The sequence below is a fragment of the Cydia splendana genome, chromosome 5 (assembly GCF_910591565.1).
Source record: "Cydia splendana chromosome 5, ilCydSple1.2, whole genome shotgun sequence".
In the NCBI taxonomy this organism is placed as follows: Eukaryota; Metazoa; Arthropoda; class Insecta; order Lepidoptera; family Tortricidae; genus Cydia; species Cydia splendana.
Genome location: NC_085964.1, coordinates 4,168,922 through 4,191,156, shown reverse-complemented (window position 1 = coordinate 4,191,156; position 22,235 = coordinate 4,168,922). Strand labels below are relative to the sequence as shown.

General features: G+C 35.9%; 1 protein-coding gene across 1 annotated transcript in view; it reads right to left on the bottom strand.

The window, feature by feature from the left end:
- The window catches only part of LOC134790446 (zinc finger protein chinmo), a 151,230-nt gene that overhangs the window by 110,160 nt on the left and 18,835 nt on the right, over positions 1–22,235 (bottom strand). The window contains exon 2 of the mRNA XM_063761253.1: positions 5,764–5,795. The gene's annotated coding sequence lies outside the window, so the exon portion shown is untranslated. The remainder of the gene's footprint in view (positions 1–5,763; positions 5,796–22,235) is intronic.

Sequence of the window (22,235 nt, the reverse complement as noted above, 5' to 3'; positions counted from 1 at the left end):
AACTTAAATGGTAGGTAATAAGAAAGGAAAAAATATTTGCCGGTAAACGCTTTTACCGCAATACGTTTATATTAACCGCCATTTGTTAAAACTAAAAAGATGTGACCTTGTTCATGAAAAAATTAAAGACAATACAAATATCAAATTTATACAAAGTTCACAACTCTCTGAATTGGCTGTCCCAGGGGTTACCCCGCCATGTCTGGCGGTCTGAATTAAAGCATCAAAGATTCTGATGTCTAGAGGAAAAACGCTCTAACGGCTGACTGATACACAATACTTAAGACAATTTTGGCTTGAGACCAATCGAATAAAGACGAAAGGCGCAAATTTTTCACCTTTCTCTGGCTCAAATTGAATGCTGACTAGGGACTCTTATTTGGGTCACTTTAAGTAGCGCATTGAGATTACATTGGAATTGGTTTGGTCGGTGTGTCTTTATTCCTCTTTCACGGGAAAGTGTCAAGCAAGTTAATTTCTTAGATTGGAATTATATTTTTAGGGTTAAATGACCCAGGAATATTCTAGATGGGAGGGAGACTGTTGACGCAGCGTCGAAACAGGTGTTTACTGTCTAGAATGCCTACGACTTAAATTTCAAAGGGCTTGCGTTGGATTTCCAGCTGAACGGCCCGTGTAAACAGATCATGCCTAAATTATTTGCTTGGAAATGTTAATGTAGCATTAATTTAAGTACTATTGAGTGATCGAACTATCCTTTAAACTCTGCTGTTACAAAATTCACTTTGAATTTTGTGATATGGGACAACTTTATTAATATCAATATTCCGATTGATTAACTTCCCTGCCCATGTCCATGATGTTTTTCTTATATCACATTAATCTTATTTTCATCTTCAAGTATCTATGTAGATATAAAAAAAGTATAACTATTGACATAACAATGACAGATGATAATTACACATCACTATCACAGATGTCACAAAATCACTATCCAACCAACTTCCTTACCAACATTTATTTAAAAAAAATACTAGAAATCTAATCTGAACTAATAAGCTAAGCCACAATATTAAGAATTTAGGTAAGCATTTAAATAGGTACCTAGCTGTAAACTTACACTTGTATAAATAATAAAGAATAAATACCGGTGCTGAAAAATAACTCAAATTAACATTGTCCATAATGAATTTAACTACAGCATTGTAAACTTAACACGGAACCTCTACTAAATAACACAGCAAATATCAGGTATAATAACTAATTAGCTTCATTCATTAAATTAGATACAAGAGAAGTTTCGGCAAACACCTCCGGAACAAACACAGGCGCAATTATATTAGCATTAATATGATTTTATCACAAACAAAGTAGTCATTAGATTCTCTGACGTACTAGACGTGAAACTTAAGTCACATCTTACAAAAGAATCATAGATACTTAGAGATATGACCCGGAAACACTCCTTATTCATATGTTGTCATAAATAAGTCATATGGATTCAATATCTATTATCCAACAGATGACTGAATCCTAAGGTATCCCTAACAAAAGAAACACAATAACCCACAAATGTAACCAAGAATCTTTATTTCGCTCAATTCATAAATTGACTGGACCCCTTTAAGGGTTGAGGTGAGGAACCGTCTAGACGACCCTAAAGGACGGGTTTTGATAAGGGTGTTGTCGACGACCTTGAACTTTACAACGACTTAAACAAATGAGGCCTCGCACGGGCACGCTTCACTCTTATTCCATAAATCATGCAAAATATGTACCACCCCTGAGAAAACGTCGCCTTATATTTTCGTTCATAACAAAAGCTCCCAGACTAGCGCTTCTTACTCGCCCTAAGGAACTGAAACGCGAAATTACTACTAAGATCATGTCTAATTGCTCAGGAACACGCTAAATGAACCCATGCGCAAGCAACAGTCGATACCTCGACACAAAACAACCTAGACCTGGCCCGGTAGACGTACCAAAATAAGCCGAGCCAGTTCCTAAACAAAAAGAAACTGAAATAAACAAGGTCGGGGAATCGACGCCGCCGTCGCCGCCGCCATAAAGACCGACGTCCGTCCTTGAAAATGGGGGGTTCTTACAAATTGGGTTATTACAGTGCGTGGGGGCGTGGGGGTCACGACGGGACGTGCAAGCGAGAGGCGGCTAGCTTAGTCTATGCGTGTTACGCAGGCGGAAACGGGACGGAAGTGCGTGGGCGTACCTCCGCTGGCTGCGCCACCCCATCGCCCGGCACGCCTCTCCAGGAAGGAGTCCCGGCCCAGACTAGGGCTCCGGCGCCGATCATTATAATTACTCTCCAAGGTGAGCCGGGAGCCTGCAACCCCACCGGCGGCCTAATCCAGCGCGCCTCCGGGACTCAACAGCTATTCCCAACATAATATTACCAGCACCAAACACTTCTACTGTAATTAAAAGCACTCGAACATCATCCGCCTATCCGAACGACGGCAATTATGAGCCAAATTAAAAGGCCTCTTGATTTCGAGTGTAGTTAGCTGAAGATTTCTATTCGCAATCGACGAAATCATATCAATCCTTACTAGCAACGTAAATTATCTAAAATTTGATTTCGCTTGTTTCTGGAAATTGTACCGAAAATTTAAAATAAATTTCTAATAGAATGTTTTGCATTGGATAATTCCAGCAGCATAATTGGGCTCAGACATTATCAAAATGCCTGAGCCCAATTATTAGTGAAACAGCTATAGAAACTCATCTTAACATCGGCTTTTGTCCAAGCTAGGCTCATTAAAAGCTTAAATAAATCAGCCGTCCATTGCTCGCCGTATAACGTCGAAAGTTTCTGAAAGTTGGGCTCACCAATGGTCTAAGAAAAGTTAGCGTACATTCTGCAAATTGAACACTGCTTATAAAAAAACTAAGTTAAATATTACAATCGTCACAACTTATCAAAGCATAGTTCCTAACCTCAGCTAATTTGCCCAATCTTGGTCCTTTAAAAACTTACACAATCCAGCCGTCAATTAGGCAAAGCGCCGACAGTTTCTGAAAGTCGCGCTAATCACCGCTCGACGAAAGTTGGCCGAAGTTCGCAAGTTGTCTTTGTGCAGTCGACGGCGAAGTGTTCAGGTGTCAGGCAGCTGTGGATGAAGTGCCCATTGACGGCTGACGGCTTACGATGTCATTTAAGCCGGCAGGGCTGTTTTGAGAACTTTAAATCGGAACGCCTAAAGGGTTATTTTATTTCGTCGATTGATCAGGAATTGGGTAAAAACCCAGTATGGTAAATATAGTCGATAATGCGCATCTGGATTCCTTAGAGTTGCAAGCGTCTACTGATCGGGCCGTACACTTGCCCCTGAACTGATATAATTAAATTAGTTTCCTTGGGTAAAATTCATAAGTTCTTGGAGTTATTCGGAGACAATTTTACACAATGACTATCGATACTATTCGATAATAATGGCTCTTCAAAATAGTCTCATTGTCATTAACCAAATAATCATTTTCTTAAAAAAATCAAAAACTGTTTTCCAGCCATAAACAGAACCTTTTTTTACCCTGAGGGATTATTTTTCTATACAAGAACAACTTTTCCATACACTCACAGGTTATGCGAGAATTAACGTATACGTATTCGTACCAATAAGTATACAAACAAGTCTACAAAATTTTCCGATCATAAACAACCTCTTTTCTCAACCCTCCTGGCTCGGCCCACACGAGCTATGTGTTTAGAATCGGGCTGAATAGATTGCGACTTAGGACCAGACACGCGCGTTATACAGAATTAGGTCTAGAAGGGATTAACTTTAAAGGCGGGTTACATACAGTGAGTCAAATCTTCGAAATGGAGATAAACCATATAATTATACAAGATCTATTTAAATTACATAACAGTTGTTACGATATTGAGACATTATTTTTATTTACCTGATCTGAGTTAAAATTTCATTTTTTTAACCACATGTTACAAAGAGAAACCTATTTATTGGGTTTCACGAGCAATCGTTTATATTTTTTTGTCTCAAGGCATAAAAACAGCTGTCTAAAATTTATTTTCTTAATCTCGCTCCGCTGACACGAAGCACACGTCATGTTGATCAAAGACAGAATGGCGCGCGCCCCTACGCTTCTCGCTCCATAGAATTAGCACTAGGCTGGATTACCTACCTTTTTATAGCCGCTCAACTTGTTTTATATGTATGAATACAATACAGAGCTTTGTTGTGAGAATACTAGACCGTAAACTGAATGAAGGGATTTAAATGCTGGTGACCTCTAGACTTAATATTTTTGAAAATAATATGCAAATGGACGAGATTGGCTTAGACACACTTTTTCTATTTTATTTGCATTCCGTGCAAATATTTGTAAAATATAAGGCTCTTATAACACACCGCAGCACACGACCGGTAGTTGTGGAGATCTTTGCGGGAGACTGTGGTCTCGCCCAGCAGTGGACTAATATGATGTTCCAAATACGATATAATAAAAAAAACGATACTAAATATTAATTAAATAGATATCTGCATATAGAAAAACAGGAGATTAAAAAAAAAGAGAAATGTTTTCTATAATATATTTAACACGTAGGCAACGATTATAACTTAAAACCAAATCCTCAACTAAGTACCTAGTTAAACTTAATACAAAACCAAGTTCCACAGCTATTAGTTCCAGTAATTTATCTATTTAACCTATTCGCCGAGCCACATTCCAAACGCACATTGCGATAACGATGACGTAATGCTGCGACCGGCCGGGGGCCAATTATGCGAGGAATATCCCCCTAACAACAAACTGCGTCGCCAAACGTAACACGAAACGACCAGCGTTACTCCACCCCTGGCTTACTACGCTCATGCTCCGCTCTGACCCGCGTACGGCGCTCTAATGCGGGGAAAGGAAGGCCACGCTTAACTGGCGGTTTATCGCTTCTCAGTCATTTGTTACTAGTTAAAAATTCACTCACTTGCAGCTTCTTTGTACGTGATAGAAATTCAAATAGTTCAGTGACCTTAACATGTGTTGAAGACATGTGGGGAGCGCAGTAATTAGCGGCAATACACACCTCGTAAGGGAGCGGACGAATGTACAATTTTTTGCACTATACTATAATTGATATTAAGAGAGACCAAGAAATTATAGTAAAATTGAACTATATAGATAGATCTGTGATGTGTGTATAATTAAACATAGTAAATAAAGTAATAGCCGTCATTAGCGTAGAGAAATAAGTGACTTATGAATGCATTAAATTGGTAAAAAAAAACTACAGTAAGTATGTGTGTTCGTATCGTACTCTAGCTACTACTACGGCTGTAATACCCTACCCTAGAGTAGAGCTTTTCGGTGATGGAAAACATCGTGAGGAAACCTGCATACATCTGTGAATAAATTCAAATTCAAAGAAATCCAAAACCCGCATTGGGCTCATGTGGGCGTGGGGACTCTAGGAGGGGACTATAACCCTCCCGCGCATGAGAGGTCTGTGCCCAGCGGTGGGATGTAGCCGCGAGACGAGGCCTCTTTTGCAAATCCCGTGGTGTAGATTAGATAGTCTACGTTATCAAAATGCAACAATAAAAGTGTTTGGCGGTTTACTCGAAAACCGAAATCGCACTGTCTAAAGTCTAAAACTCTAATCCATATAATTAAATAGTTTTTATATCCCTGTCAAATAAATTCCAAAACGCAATAATATTAATTGCGTAGTAGTCAAGTCCAATTCAGAAACGAACAATTTTATAGGTTATATCTATGGCGTAGGTAAAATTTTAATTAACTGTAATAAATAATATAATTACTTACCTGTTATTTAAACTGCCATCTTGAACCCCAAGCTGAAAAGAAAAAAACATAAATTATAATAAAATCAATATTTAAGCCTAGGGTTCCACATAACAGGTGATTTTATATCACAATGGAAACACTACGTATTAAAAAAAATATAATATATACGTTACATTTACAGCCTTCATCTAAGTATATAACCCTCGGGTACCAATTTTATTATGTACATATTTTATTGGATAAACTTCGTTAGACTAAAATTCCAAATTTATCTCAATTTTTACATTAAAACTCATTTTGTTTTGAACGTATGAACACACTTGTAACTTGATGAAGTGAAATATTTTAGGTTTAAGATTCTATATTCTCACTAAGAATAAGAAATATTAGAATTGTCAGACGTATTTTTTAAAGGAGATTATAAAGGGATAAGACGTCCAAAGTAGCGATTATTGGTTTAAAATAACTTCTTAATGAACTTGGTTTATAACAGGATAAACTTTGCAACGGGCGAATAAAGGTATCTGATGATTACTTTCTAGCCATCTAGTTGTAGGTATAGGTAATACATTTTTAATTTAAGAACGAACATCACTAACGTAATAATATGTTAACCTCAAATCGATCCAATGACGTCACTGACGTCAGGCCAATTCGAAATTACTCTGATATCAGAGTGACATATACTAAAATGATGTCGTTCAGATACCTTGAATTTCGCTCGAACTTGTCCGTATATCTATTGGCGCACGATACATAAATGACATCATTCAAATATCGTTCTGTCAGTGTACGTTCGAATTGACCTGTGTAATCAAAGCCAATAATTTCATATTTGTCTAGCATAAAATTATCGTTAAGCCGTAAAACAATAGAATTGACTTTTCTCTTGTTTCATTTCGTTATACAACTTATGTACAATAATTTCAAGGCCAGATGATGCCTCCATCGTAATAGCCTTTTTTATCGTGTAATATTAGTTGACTACACTACATGTAATAAATCCATCGACAAAAAACTGAAGTGAATCACCCATACGGAAATAAAGTCGCCGAAGGTTGCGCCCCCTGGTCACGATGCAGTTGTTTGCAACCATTGGTCATAGACAAATAGACAGCAAAGAAATAATACAGCCTAAAAATTTACAACATTTGGTTTGTAAAATCAATAAAATCGGAGGCGTGTAATAGCTGAATTTATTGTGCAGGATTCTGGTCTTTCAGAAAATTGATATTGGGTTTAACGCAAATCCAGCGGAAAGCTATTTTTAAAAGAATGTTTCGGGCCCCTGGCCACTATGCAGTTGTTTGCAACCATTGGTTAGTCAGCATTACTCATAGACAATTATTGCACGGCCGGACTAGTTTTTGCAAGGGAAGCGTTAAAATCAAGGTCGAGTTAAGGTAAACACGTAGTTTAGTATTGGGTTCGAGTAAAAATCATTACATTTTACCTATTTATTGGGTGAATCAATTTTTTCTTGTCACTAGTTGCTATGGTTGCTAGTCCAAGGAAGGCGACCACGTGGAAGAAGCCCAATGCGATGGACAGATCAGATCCGCGAAGGCACGATGGTCTAAAATCCACGATGCACTGCACACTGCTGAAGATCGCAACAAGTGGAAGGAGTTAGTCCACAAAATAATTCGTGGAGGCCACGACCCTCAGCAATGAGGAATACGACACAAGGAGGAGGAGGAGTTGCTATGGTTACGGTCCGCTGGGTCACTCTTAAAATACTAGTTATTTCGTATTTATATGAACCAAACTTGAATTTTTTGGTAGTTATAAGGCCTTTCCATAATGGGACATCTACTAAACACGTTTGTAGAACATGGTACAGCAGCTCTTCTAAGAAACTATGCTACTATAGTCTCCTGGCTGATGGGACAGAATAACAACAAGAAATAGTTGATCGACCCTATTATGGTGTTTATAGGTATTTATGCTACACTTGACATCTAAATACGGCAATTTAAATTTTATGGTCTATTGATTTTGTCTTCATTTGAATGACGCTAATGAGATCATCAAGTTCCCTGTTATATGTTTCTTTTTCGCTATCTCTAACGCTTGTCAGTCGTCAAGTCGAAGTGTTAGATAGGTAATAGGTATGTAATAATGTTTACATTATATGACCTCTAAACTTGAATAAAACCCAGCGAACTTTACTGATAATGAAATACCTAAAATGTGGGTTTTCTGTCGAAAACAACATTTTTTCATCATGTTACTTGTTACTGGTAAATTACCAGTGAGGTTAAGGTTAAAGGGGCCCACTGATTAACAGTCCGCCGGACGGTATCGGCCTGTCAGTTGTTTGGAACTGTCAAATTTTTGTTCTAACTGACAGGCCGATACCGTCCGGCGGACTGTTAATCAGTGGGCCCCTTTAAATACCTATCCCGCAATCAAAAATCAACTACTAATTTTTAACTGAAAACGTATCTACGTACGTTGCAATTAAATAAGAGCTTTTAAAAACAGCGGAACCCCAAATAGACAAACACGTGCAAAGTTTCTACGAAGCAAAGTTCAATCAACTGTCAAAATTGCAACACTGTTCTTTGTCTAACTCAAACAACAAACTTATTCCTATCGTCATAGATAAAATCATAGTACGCAACGAAGTACGATTGCCAATTTCACCGACGGCAAACCTATGTTGGCAGAGTTAGAACGTCATCGTTTAAAAAAGATGAGCCACATTCAATAAAAAACAAGAAGGCGTGCAGTTTAAAAGCGTATCTTTCTAGTCTGTGGCGTGTCATGTGATCTGAAAGGTCTTTGCCAATTTTTTTGCAAGAAATAAATAAATACGACGCAGTTTGTAGGTAAGTATACAAAAAACTCGGCGGAGTTTATTCATAGTAAATATTATTCAACATTTGCACGTGTATGCTGCTGACATTCAGCAACGATACATATTGTAGTAAAAACCGGCCAAGAGCGAGTCGGACTCGCGCACGAAGGGTTCCGTACCATTACGCAAAAAACGTCAAAAATAAAAACACGTTTGTTGCACGGGAGTCCCACTTATTTTATACTGTAACTGTTTTAGTAGGTACCATTGACCGGGGTGACTTTCAAATGCAGGGGCGACTTTAAAATTCTAGTTTTTAAGCCATAATATATATTTATGCGAGATTTTTTACAGTAGGTGAATATGAGTATATAGTAATCTAACTAGTTACATGAACATTTTCAGTGAATAATGAATAATGGTAATTCTATGGCCGTTTTAAATCTATCAAAGTAACCCCAAATTTTCCAAAGTCACCCCGGTCTACGGTATTTGTTGTTATAACGGCAACAGAAATACATCACCTGTGAAAATGTCAACTGCCTAGCTTTCACGGTTCATGAGACAGCCTGGTGACAGACAGACGGACAGCGGAGTCTTATTAGTAATAGGGTCCCGTTTTTGCCCTTTGGGTACGGAACCCTAAAAAGGTTAGATATGTAAATGGAATCCACTTAGCATTTTTACGAACTGTTACACCAATATACACATATTTTTGTGATAAGTTTTTGTATAAATATGATCACTCGGTTTGTTTTTCCAACGTAACTTTATTAATTGCAGTGAAGTGATTACGGATTTGGTCACACCGGCCATTTTATTTTCCATTTCATCTTTTTAATCAGGTTTAATCCGACCAAGTATTCATCGAAATAATCATGATAATATAACCATTTGTCAAGAAACAGGCGGGAAATTAGAAAAATGTAGGCGCGAATGGTCGATCTCGTACCTACATATATTTTAAATTTGGTGCCTTTTTCTACTGGCAAAATGATTTGCCAGATAAAATATAAAATAAAATTAAACAACGAAGTGGCACAATTAATATTAAAAATAAAAGTGGTGAATTTAGAATCACCACCGTTTTTTGAATTCGGTTAAGGTGGCCACTGACGAGCCTTCTAACAGTCCAAACAGCATGGCTGCACTCCAAAATTGATCCATGAATGTCAAAAACATACAATGTTTAATATTAGGATGCCGTCCATTTGGATGAATCCATTGTAACGGCATCCATTTGGAAGGCTCGCCAGTGGGCTGCTTTAAAAAGCATTACGGTCACTCCCATTATGTCAATACGACTATTGCGAAGAAGCCGGCTATCGAACCCGCCGGTTTATTTATATTCGCGTGTTTGGCTGCGCCCGCGCTCCCGCGCACAGGGGGCCTACCGCGAACACCGCGGTTCGCAAATTGCGGGCATTTCTCTCTTTTACCTCCGTTGAGGCGTTATTAGAGTGACAGAGAAAGATGCCCGCAATTTGTAACTTCGATTTTCACGGTTATAGGCCCAGGCACCGTGCCTACGCGCATTGCTATTCGTATGCCTTCCTAGAGTTCAAACGCGAAAACGGTGGGTTCAAGATGGAGACATGTAATCATTATTAATAATACCTAAATTTCTAAGACATCATTAGTTCTGTTTTATGATAGTGTCATATTTTTGTATTGTAAATATTAATTTTATATTTAATGCTAACTTTAAGATTGTAAATAGAATGACATTCAAACACAATGTTAGTGAATAAAATAAATGAAAACGAATGAATGAAGGAGGCTGATTCTGACTGTCATAACAGGTTATGGATTCGATCTGGATTAGCTTTGGATATGATTTCGTGTCAATAGTGACATTTCTTCAACCAGAAACTGGACACTGACAGATCATATCCATAACAAAATCCAGATCACATTCATAACATGTTATTACAATCAGAATCACCTCCATATAAAATTAAAAAATACTATGTCGTCCATGAAACTAAAATGTCATTAACCACTCTGTAGTGTATGCGACCTCCGGCCGCAGAGCTGTTTGGAATGGTTACGTCGTTTTGAACGATATGTCATGTCAGTCAATAAATGGTGAATATCCTGAATGCATCTCGTCTACATTATATCCCTGCTATATCCTATATACCACACACTCAAGGGGTGAAGACCACGGGAAGTTAGTGGGAGAAGGTGACCAAGCGTTGTCGCACTTGGAAACTATTTGGGGAGGGGTGCGAGGGGGGAATATTTTTTGCAGCTTGGTTTAATCATTAAAAAAATAAGTGCATTGGTACAGTATCCGTATAAAATAAAGGAATTACTTGCATATATTTTTTGCCCGATTATGTATCACGAAATATACTTACAATCTAAAATTTAATAAAATCTTAGTCTTATTTCGCTCAAAAAAAAAGAAATAAAAATCTAACAATCTAGAATTCAATACAAAATTGCATACGTTGCTGTAGCAAATCCGCTACGAAGCGCATCTTTGTAGACTGCTACGTGCACATGCACCGTAGCGAATGCAGCTACGCTACCCCTACGGCGTAGCGATGCTACGAAACTGCATGCTTGCAAAAAATATTTGCAAACAATATGAACTAACTTTTATAATTAAATCAGAAAAATATGGTACGTAGTTACCTACGTACCATATTTTTTGGTTACCCGTTGGGACATTTCGGGGATCGATTCGGGAAATGAATTAGATTTTCACTAGATATAAAAAATAGTAAAGGTGTGTGACGTTCCATGGCAAAAGGTACCTTATGGCGGTTGGCGCTTACGCTATTATTAACGCCGCTCCAATATTATTGCGGCGCTATGGTACCCTTTGCCGTGGCACGTCACATATCTTTACTATTTCATATCTAGTGAATCTCTAATTAATTTCCCGAATCGCGCCGTTCGATTCGAACGTACACTGACATCAGAATGATATTTGAATCATATTATTTAGTTATCGTGCGTCTCGCTCGCGCCAACACTTGTACGACACAGGTACGAGCGAAATGCACAATAACGTCAACAACTGAATGACATCAGATGTCATTCTGATATCAATATCCGTTCAAATTAGCCTGAATAGCTATAAAAAAACTAAATAATAACCTAAACTTATTTGGAATCTAATACCTTTATCGAACAATTCTTGTTTATATATGTCGGGGATCTCGGAAACGGCTCTAACGATTTCGATGAAATTTGCATATAGGGGTTTTCGGGGTCGAAAAATCGATCTAGCTAGGTCTTATCTCTGGGAAAACGCGCATTTTTCTGTTTTTATATGTTTTCCGAGCAAAGCTCGGTCTCCCAGATATTATGGTCAAAAAGACAATGAACGCTTTGCCTCTCGTAGGTGAGAAAAGATTGTTTCCGTGATAACAAGTGTGTAATCAATCACATAGAAACTAGGCATTCCATTACATATAGGAGTACATTCTATACAAAATTAACAAGTATGCGCGGTAAAGCAGTGAAAAAAGGGGTATAGAGAAGATAGTGGAGCTGCAACGGTTAGATCAGATCAGACAAACGACTCGATTCGGAAAATGAATTAGATTTCTACTAGACTTCAACAAGTTACGATACGGATAATTTAAAGATATTTGTAAGATAGATATGTCAAATTTGACGTTTCCGCGATTCTGGAGGTCCTCTTGAACGATTTCGACAAGTTATGACTTAGATATCCAAGTCACATCTAGTCGATATCTAATGTAGATCTAGTTGATCTCTAAATCGTCTCAAGATCTTGTGATTATCTCGAAATCCGAATAGGCCTGTAAATCGCTGAATCTTATTAGGGTCTATTATTTTAATTCATACAATTTGTATGAAATAAATAATGATATTATTGTATAATATATGTCATTGTATGTAAGTCAACCATAACATGTATAGGTATAGTCAGCCAAGAAAGTGGTTTACCACTTTTCGACTCTATCATCTGATTGATAGAGTCGAAAAGTGTAAACCACTTTCTTGGCTGACCGTACCTAAGAACATATGTAAAAAAGTGTGAAATAAATGCATTTGTATTTGTAACCATACAATAGTAGATATTCTTTGTGCAACGCAAGGTTTTTTAACTGACTGATCTACCGAGATTAACTCAGGATCGGTCAAAGTTGGTCGATAAAAGGCTGAAAATGATGATGATAACAAAATGAAAAATTCTACGTCATCCCAGATAGCTTATTCAGGTATAAATTTATACATGACCTAATATATTATAACAACAACATAACAAATTTGATAAGGACACAAATGCAACTACTCTAAAAAAACTAGAAATGAGTCTAGAGCTAGAGCCACTTGTCTTAATGGCAGACTTTCGCCACCTACCACCACCAACCACCTCTGACCGTGACCTTCCTTGCCAATGGCAACGCTCCATATAGTCATTTAGGGCACGTTCGCTAGCGTTGTAAAAACCCGGAAAAATACGGGAAAATTTCAAAACGGCACGTTTCTTTTTTTCAAATTTCTTTCGAAAAAAACAATGCAAGTTATAGTTACAATATTTCCAAAAAAAACGAATAAAGCCCAAAAATCAAGTTTTTTTAAACTTCTGTATTATTCAATATACTTTATTAGGAATTTCAACAGGTAGTAGGTTAAGGTTGCACGTCTAATGTGTTAGTTTCTGGCATTGTATTGACTTTGACACTGGCATCACTCATCAGTGGCATTGTGTATGACGTATTTAACTTTTCTGAATAAAACTGGAAAAAAACGAAAAAAACTAAATTTTGTGAAATTCCCAAAAAAAACTTTTCATTTTTTTCGGATTTTACATTCATCTCCGCTAACTTCCATGCCCTTTGCGTCGCGTTAATGTGCAGGACAGATGTTGCCAAGCTAATGACTCTGTAAAAACTGCCGGCGGACTGGTCGAATTAAACCGACTACGTACTGGTAGTATCTATTCTCACGGTACATACTTTAAGCCGCGGGCCGCGTTCGAACTTAATTAAATTGTAATTGATTTCATATTATTGTATGCATCCCGCTCGAATTAAGAATTAATAAGCGTGAGCAAGATTCACGAGGTAATATCAAATCCTATCCTATCAAATAATTTTAAAATATTTTAAGTCTAAATACCGCCCTAGAAAGGTACAAACAGCAACACTCCTAACCTATACTACATATATACAAACGTGATGGAAAGCTTAAAATGTGATGGAAAGCGACAAATATTCTTACCTATATATATATATATACATATATACAAGCGCAAAGAAAACTCGGCAAGTTTGACAAATAATAGTAACTATTGCAGAATTTGCAGATAACCCTTTACAAATAAAAATCAATACACAAATTGGTGAAAAAGTGGAATTCCCGCATAATATTCGTATCAAAAGCAAAATCACGAGCCTTTTTCTAACTCAAACAAATCCGCTTTGTTATCCCAATACCTTGACATTTTTAGAGCACAAAGCGAAAGAAAAACATGAAACTCCTAAAAATCCTTGAGTGTCCAGTTTCTCAGAACAATCAAAGCCGAAAGAGCTCCTAGAAACGGAAGTGTTTCTAGTTCTACTAATCAGCAGATAAAAAGTAATTTATATGCCTAGCGGCATTCCATTCCAGTTTGGTAGTTTTGGTACAGTCGCCATCAGATATATCGGAGCGGACAAGGTGTTCAAAATATCTAAACACACGCACTCTAACGCCCTGACAATAGAGGCGTGTTCCAATATTTGTATGAGCCTTAGCCGCTCCGATGACGAAAAGATAATCTCGAAAAGATCTCCGAAAGACGTTGAGATGTCGCAAAAATGGAATAGTGTGGAATTGTCTTACAAACAAAGCTTGGAGCGTTCACTAGTTACTATATGGGGAAAGCATCCATAATTGAATGTAGCAAGGAACTGCTTACCTGACCTTAAATTTTTACCGCTAAAATCCGATGTCTGGTTTTCACATTTTGATTAGATCGACGCAAGGAAATATTTGTTATCTAGGTGGATATTTGGATAACATGGAAATGAATGTTATTTACTTCGTAATTGTAACCCATCGAGTACTAGACAGTTTCTAAGGATACAATGCGAGACTTGATTACGAATATAAAGGGTTCTAATTTCTATAAAAAACCTTTCATCGTGGAATATTCAGGGAGATTATCGCAACAGGTGTTCCTGAGGGTGATATAAGATTACGAGCTAACTAACGTTAGCTAACGGCTTGGTTAAGTAATACACTACAACGCACTTAAAAATATTCGATCTAAAAACCAATTTTCCATACCAAACCTACGTGCCATACTAAACCTACTTAAAGAAAATTGGGGTACCTATTTGTAAAAGTACCCCAAGATTCTTTATACATACAAACTAAAAACTTTCTTAAATAAATCGCGAGTTCGCCCATTTTGAAGTTCACCCAAACGAAAACGCGAGAAGCCATCGGGCAAGTTGGGTTTTGATGATACCGGTTGGTGAAACCGGTTTTCTGGCCTTGGGCCGAAAGGGTTTCCGCGTGCGCTGCCGATGGACCAAGGATTCTGTGCACTTACTTGATAACCGGTTGTTTTTATGAAACAGTAGGAAAAACTGCTACTTATGATGAAGATGAAGTAATAAAGAAAAATAGGCTTTGTGACCGCAGGACATACAAACGGATAGGTACTCTATTTACATATCTATAAGTAGAAACTATTCCCCGATTCTGGCCCCACCTCTCAGTGGTCACCGATCCTGACCCCAGGGCCGATCCACCGCCCCCGGTGAACCTAAAAAAAAAAAAAAAAAAAAAAAAAAAAAAAAAAAAAAAAAAAAAAAAAACAAATAGCCCCCCATTTGAATTGATTGCGCTAGGTCTCAGCAGTGCCCGGCGCCTCCTTCAGGTACTTACGAAATACGCTAATTAAACAATACACCTTGCTCACCACGGTAACAATAGGCTTATCGACCCTTTTCTATTGTTCGATCTCGACTCGGGCGCGTTATTGTGTTACCGAGAATACTACCTGGACCCTTCACCCACCGACGTCTTCATTCATGCCTTCTTTATGTGTGTATTATACTGTAGGTGTTTGTAATAGGTATTAGCGATAGGTATTTGCAATAGGTATTAGCGATAGGTATTTGCAAAAGGTACTTCTTTGCGATGCATTATCTTATTATCTTACAACCTCTTGGAGCTATTTCGGTTTATAAGGAATACAGTTCTAACCTAACCTAACCTAATTAGATTTTAAGATGTAGCCTAAACTAACCTAAACCTTCTTTTACCAAACCTAACTTGACCAAACCTAACTAAAATCAACCTAACTTCTCATTTCAAACTAACCTGCTTTCACCTAGTCTTCGTTCAAGTTATGTTTTAACCTAAATACCTAAACTTCTTACCTATCCAAACTAAAGCATCCTACATATCGTATACATACTTACCTATATTGTGCATATTGTATTGTGTTATTTTATTTAGTTTTACCTATTTCTAACTCATTATTTTTGTCTGCGATAAATGCAATTCAACCTAATGTAGCCTTTTTTATTCTTAAACTATTCTATCTTCTTAAACTTAGTATGTAAGTATGTCTCATTATCTAATACTATATGTTTATTTTCACATACATTTTTATGTTCTTTGTAACACGATAGAAAGTAAACTCGTAGCTACTTGTTTCTTTGTATTATTAAAATAATAACTAGGCGTGTGAGGCATTTCTTGTGCACTTGTTTTCATTGTTATAACAGCTTAATTGCTTTATTGATAGACGTCTATTATATTTTATGCTGACAATGGATTATTATGTGGATATAATTTGGGTTTGAGTACAGGGAGCGTCTGTTTAGATGAACTTGTTGAGACATGTTACTTTGTATGATTTAAAAAAAATAACGAGACGTGTCAACTGGTTTCAACATGATTTAGTCTAATACGTCGGCATTTCTTGTGTGTTGGTATTCATTGTTATAACAGCATAATTGCTTTATTGGTAGACATCTATTATATTTTATACTGACAATGGATTTATTGTTTCCTATTATGCTTTTGAATTTGGGTTTTAGTAAAGAGAGCGTCTGTATTAGATGAACCTGTTGAGACATGATTTGAACGATACTGTATCCTGCTCACTATCACAGTATAAAAGCCGAAGAGAAATGGCTTTGAGTAAGTATTACTGTCGTGGCAGTCCTCTGTATCAGAGCTCCTTGTATCTACTGCAGTATATAGAAATATAGTGTTAATTCAACAGTGAAGTGTTTAAGTGTTTATAGAAAGACCCAACAATGGATGTAAGTATGTCTTTTATTACCGTAACTTACTTTGTTTTGTTTTCACTTGTGTTCTTTGTGTTTTAATTATCAAGATTGTAGACAGTGTGTAAATTATTGTTTTATATTGTTTCAGTTCACTGAAAATACTTTCAAGAACTATTACTACCCGGATGATAATAAAGACGAATCAAGCGATGAAGAGGGTACGCTTGGTCTCAAAGTTAAACAAGCCATCGCAAAGAAACGTTCAGGAAACAATATCGATAGCTTCTTTGAACGACCTAAAAAGCAGTCTAAAGTTGTGAAACGGTCTTCAAATGTGAGCAAAAGTTCACCAGACGGTGTTGCAAACTTGTCATCCGGACAAGACGACGGGGCCTATGCATCACATTTGATTAAAATCGAGATATATGATATGCATAAAATCAAAAACGTCCCACCCATGGAACACTGGAAGCATGCGGACTTCAGATTGAAATATTTTGCGTTGGAAGACGATTTGGAGCTACAAAATACGCGAAATATTATTTATAACATAACAAAGCAATTAGCTTCTAAGGACAGTAGTGTGAAATATTTTATAGATAATAAGAAACAGTGATAGTTATAATTATTAATGATAGTAGTAGCTTAATGATTGTGTTAACGTATTTCTCATTTTTTACCTCTCCTTAAGTACATTTTCCATGTAACAGATTATTTTTATTGTATCACATTACAACAAGTTTTAATTTAATACTTCTCATTTGTAAAGATTACAGTCCCCACTCTTAGAAATCTTATACCTGTAGTCAACTATTTAAATGAAAGAAAGCACTGTATGATTTCTCATTTCATAATGGACTCTTTGAGTTGTGATGTCTACGATCTTGAACTTATCAGACTCTGTGAAGAAATAGAAGAAAATGAAGATCTATGCGAGGCTGCCCGTCTTGTGAGCCAACTACATCGAGAGGCGTAAGTAAAAGTATTCCTGTTCATACATGTTTATAACTCTTAACCAGTACCTGTTTAACAAAGGATGGGTTCCTCATAACTTGTTGTGACCAGAACTTATTGTTAGGATAAACGTGGGGTGGGAGAGTGCTGGTTATATAAGCGGGGTATCTCGAGTTCATATCATTCAGTGTTTTGGTGCCGTGCTTGTACTGTGATATCCTTTTCCTTATTATCATATAATGGTGTTTACTTACTATCATATTGGTCTCACTTTGCCTCGTGATAAGATTGAGGAATTAAGTAAAGAATTTATTTTAGCATATTTTCATAGAAATATAAGAATGTGGTATATATCAAACAAATTACCTCACTCGTTACTGGAAGATTCTGATATTATACCGTATTATACACCATGTGATGGGCATATCAAAAATTCCAAGGGGAATACTCAGTCATCAGATGTGATTGATGGAGTTTTGATGATGCGGGCCTATTGTCAGCAGTGTCGAAAAGACTTACGTTAGTATATACAACCAACCGTTTTAGTAATTATTTTTATTTTATCTGACATTAAGATATTTATGTTTATTATGTATTGTTATAGATCTTCTCAAATAGGACGGGGAGTAAAAAGGACAGCTGCAGTTTTGGAGACCGAAGAATTCTTGGTGAAGAAAAACCGTTCAGCAGCTGCTGAACCTGTAGCATCAACATCATCCGAACCAGTTCCCGATGTCATTGTGAGTGCAAATAATAATCATGAAATTGAATGTTCTGTGTGTAATAAGTTTGTTTCTAAAAGATATTTTAAAAATCATTTAAATAGTAATCTTCACAAAAATAATGTTTTAAGGGCTGACATTGAATGGGTTAATGTTCAGTTAATTGAAAATGCTTTTAAGAATAGGGTGGCCACTTACAGAATACTATTAAATGAAAATGTTCACCAACCATTTACTCCCGAATCCATTTTACTAGGAAATAAAGATAAAATCTTTGCATTATTGGATCGTTCCCTCACTGATCACCATGCTTTAAAAGTAAACTTTATTTTGAATGCGGATTTTACTCAAGAGAGCAAACAAGTAAATAATACATTTGATTTCCAATTATGTAACAATGTAGTTGATGTTAGCAGCGACAAAGATGATATTTTCGAGTCAGTTGTTAAAGATATATTAACAAAATTATTTAACTTTGAGAGAAAAGACAGTGGATGGAGTTTAGTAAAATTTAATTATCTAGATGTCAATGTAAACAAATTTAATCCATTGCGTGGTTCTTCCTATATCGAATTACCACGTGATATTCAGAACAGAAAAGCAGTTATTAATGTAAAAAATAATGATCATGAATGTTTTAGATGGGCTGTATTGTCAGGCTTGTATCCACCTACAAGTCATCGTTCAAACACTACGAAATCGTATATAGCGCATAAAAATAAATTAAATTTTATAAATTTAACTTTCCCACTTAAGGTTGGAGATATTCAGAAATTTGAAAAAATGAATGATATAAGTATAAACGTTTTTGGTCTTGAATACAATTCGAAAAGTAAAAAACATGACGTAGTAGGCCCATTACACTTAACAAAGTGCAAAAAAGCTACCCACTTGAATTTATTGTACATATCCAAAGACAGTAAGGGGCATTATTGCTATATCAAAAATTTATCTAGGTTAGTATCTAAACAATTATCAAATACACAGCATGCTGCACATATTTGTGATGGTTGTTTGTCGAACTTTACAACTCGCGACAATTTAATGAATCATCAAAGAAACGATTGTTTCCATGTTTGTACACATTTACCTTCAGAACAGGATAAAAAGAAAAACTGGTTCAATGAAAACGTTTCCTCCAATATACTTACTTTCGATAATTATGAACGTAAATTAAGGGTACCTTTTGTTATTTATGCTGATTTCGAGGCCTTTCTAAACCCGATTCAAACAGGTACAATTAATCCTACTACATCCTCAACAACAAATGTACAAAAACATGAGGTATATAGTTTTGGATACTACATTAAATGTTCTTATAATGATAAATTGTCAGTGTACAGAACATATAAAGGCAAAAATTGCACCCAGGAATTTATGAAGTATATGGAACAAGACTTAAAGGCTATTTGTAGGAGAAATACTTTTGTAAAAACTCCATTGCCTTTATCTAATGCAAATAATGTGCATATTGCTCAGAGTAGTACATGTTATATTTGTGATAAAAATTTAAACGAGGATTCAGTCATTTCCTATAATTACCATACTGGTCTTTATGAAGGAGTGGCACATAAATTTTGTTCTGAAAAATACAGGGCACCTAATTTTGTACCTGTATTTTTCCATAATTTGTGTAACTATGATAGTCATTTTATAGTGCATGGGCTTGGTTTGGCGGAAGGCGACATTGAACTGATTCCAGAGAACAAAGAGAAATACATTTCATTTTCTAAGAGCTTACAAATAAATAATCGCACAATTAAATTGAGATTTGTCGATTCACTTAAATTTATGTCCAGTAGTCTTGACAAATTGGCAAAAAACTTGTTGCCTAAACAATTTCATGAATTAAAATTGAATTTTTCATGCGAGGAGGATTTTAAACGCTTATTACGAAAGGGTGTCTATCCCTATGAACACATGTCATCATACGATTCTTTAAACTTAACAGCTCTTCCCTCTAAAGATGATTTCTTTAGTTCCTTGTCTGATAGTCACATCTCAGAAGAGGATTATGATCACGCAAAAGATGTTTGGTCTCATTTTCAATGCAAAAATATGGGTGATTATTCTGATTTATATTTAAAAACTGATGTTCTATTACTAACTGATATATTTGAAAATTTTAGAAACCTTTGTCTTAAGACGTATGGATTAGACCCCGCTCATTATTATACTGCTCCGGGATTAAGTTGGGATGCAATGCTAAGAACTACAAAAATAAAACTAGAACTCCTAACTGATATCGATAAAATAGCTTTTATATCAAAAAATATTCGAGGTGGCATATCACAATGTAGTAATAGATACGCGAAGGCTAATAATATTTTTTTGGAAGATTATAATCAAAATATCCCATCGTCATTTCTTATGTACTTTGATGCAAATAACCTTTACGGGTGGGCTATGTCTCAATGTCTTCCTACCGGTAAATTTGAATGGGTAAATACAGATACTGACTTTAATATATCTGATGACGCTGATCATGGTTTAATTTTAGAAGTTGATCTCGAATACCCTAACGAGTTGCATGACTCTCATTCAGATTTGCCATTTTGTCCTGAAAACGTTTGTTTGGGTAATTCCAAAGAAAAAAAATTAATTCCTAATTTAAATAAAAAAACGAATTATGTCATTCATTATAGAAATCTAAAACAGTGTTTGAAGAATGGTTTGAAATTGAGTAAAATCCATCGCATTCTTAAATTTCAGCAGTCTATGTGGTTAAAAAGTTACATAGATTTGAACACCCACATGCGATCACAGGCATCATCCGATTTTGAAAAAGATTTCTTTAAACTAATGAATAATTCAGTGTTCGGTAAAACCATGGAAAATGTTGCAAAACGCGTAAATGTCAAATTATTAAATCACTGGGAAAATCGAGGAAAAACGCAGGGGGTTCAATCTTTGATAGCGAAACCTGAGTTCCATAGTTTATCCATATTCTCTGAGAATTTAGTGGCCGTTCAATTGAATAAAACTAAAATATTTTATAATAAACCGATTTATCTGGGATTTTGCGTATTAGATATATCGAAAACTTTGATGTATGACTTTCACTACAGCTACATGAAAACCAAATATCCAGACAACCTTAAGCTTCTTTATACAGATACTGATAGCTTAGTATATCAAATTTTCACGGAAAATTATTACGCAGATATAAAATCAGATCTTAATTTATATTTTGATACATCTGACTATCCTCCTAACAATAAATATGATTTGCCGTTAATAAATAAAAAGCGGTTAGGGTTTTTCAAAGATGAAAATAATGGTAGAATTTTAAAAGAGTTCGTAGGTCTGAGATCTAAAATGTATACCTTAGATGTTGAAAAATATGACGAGAATGATGAGAAAACTGAAAAATACGGTGTTTTATCAAAAGCTAAAGGAGTCAATAAATGTGTTACAAAAAAATTTACTCTTGACAATTACAAAACGTGTTTATTTAATAAAAATTTGCAACGCGCTCAAATGCTAAGATTTAAGTCTATAAAACATATAATATTCACTCAAAAAATAAATAAAATATCATTATCGCATGAAGATACAAAACGGTACTTATTAGAAAACTCTTCTGACACTCTAGCGTGGGGTCATTATAAAATACCGCAATAATGAAAAAGTTTCAAAGTTGTAATATAATCACACAGAACATTCGAATTCCAAATTATTGTTTGTACATTGTATATTTTTAAGGTATTACTTGTAAACATGTAAAAAAATGTATGAATTTTATTTTATTGTATCTTTTAAGGTATTTTTGTAAATATGAAACAA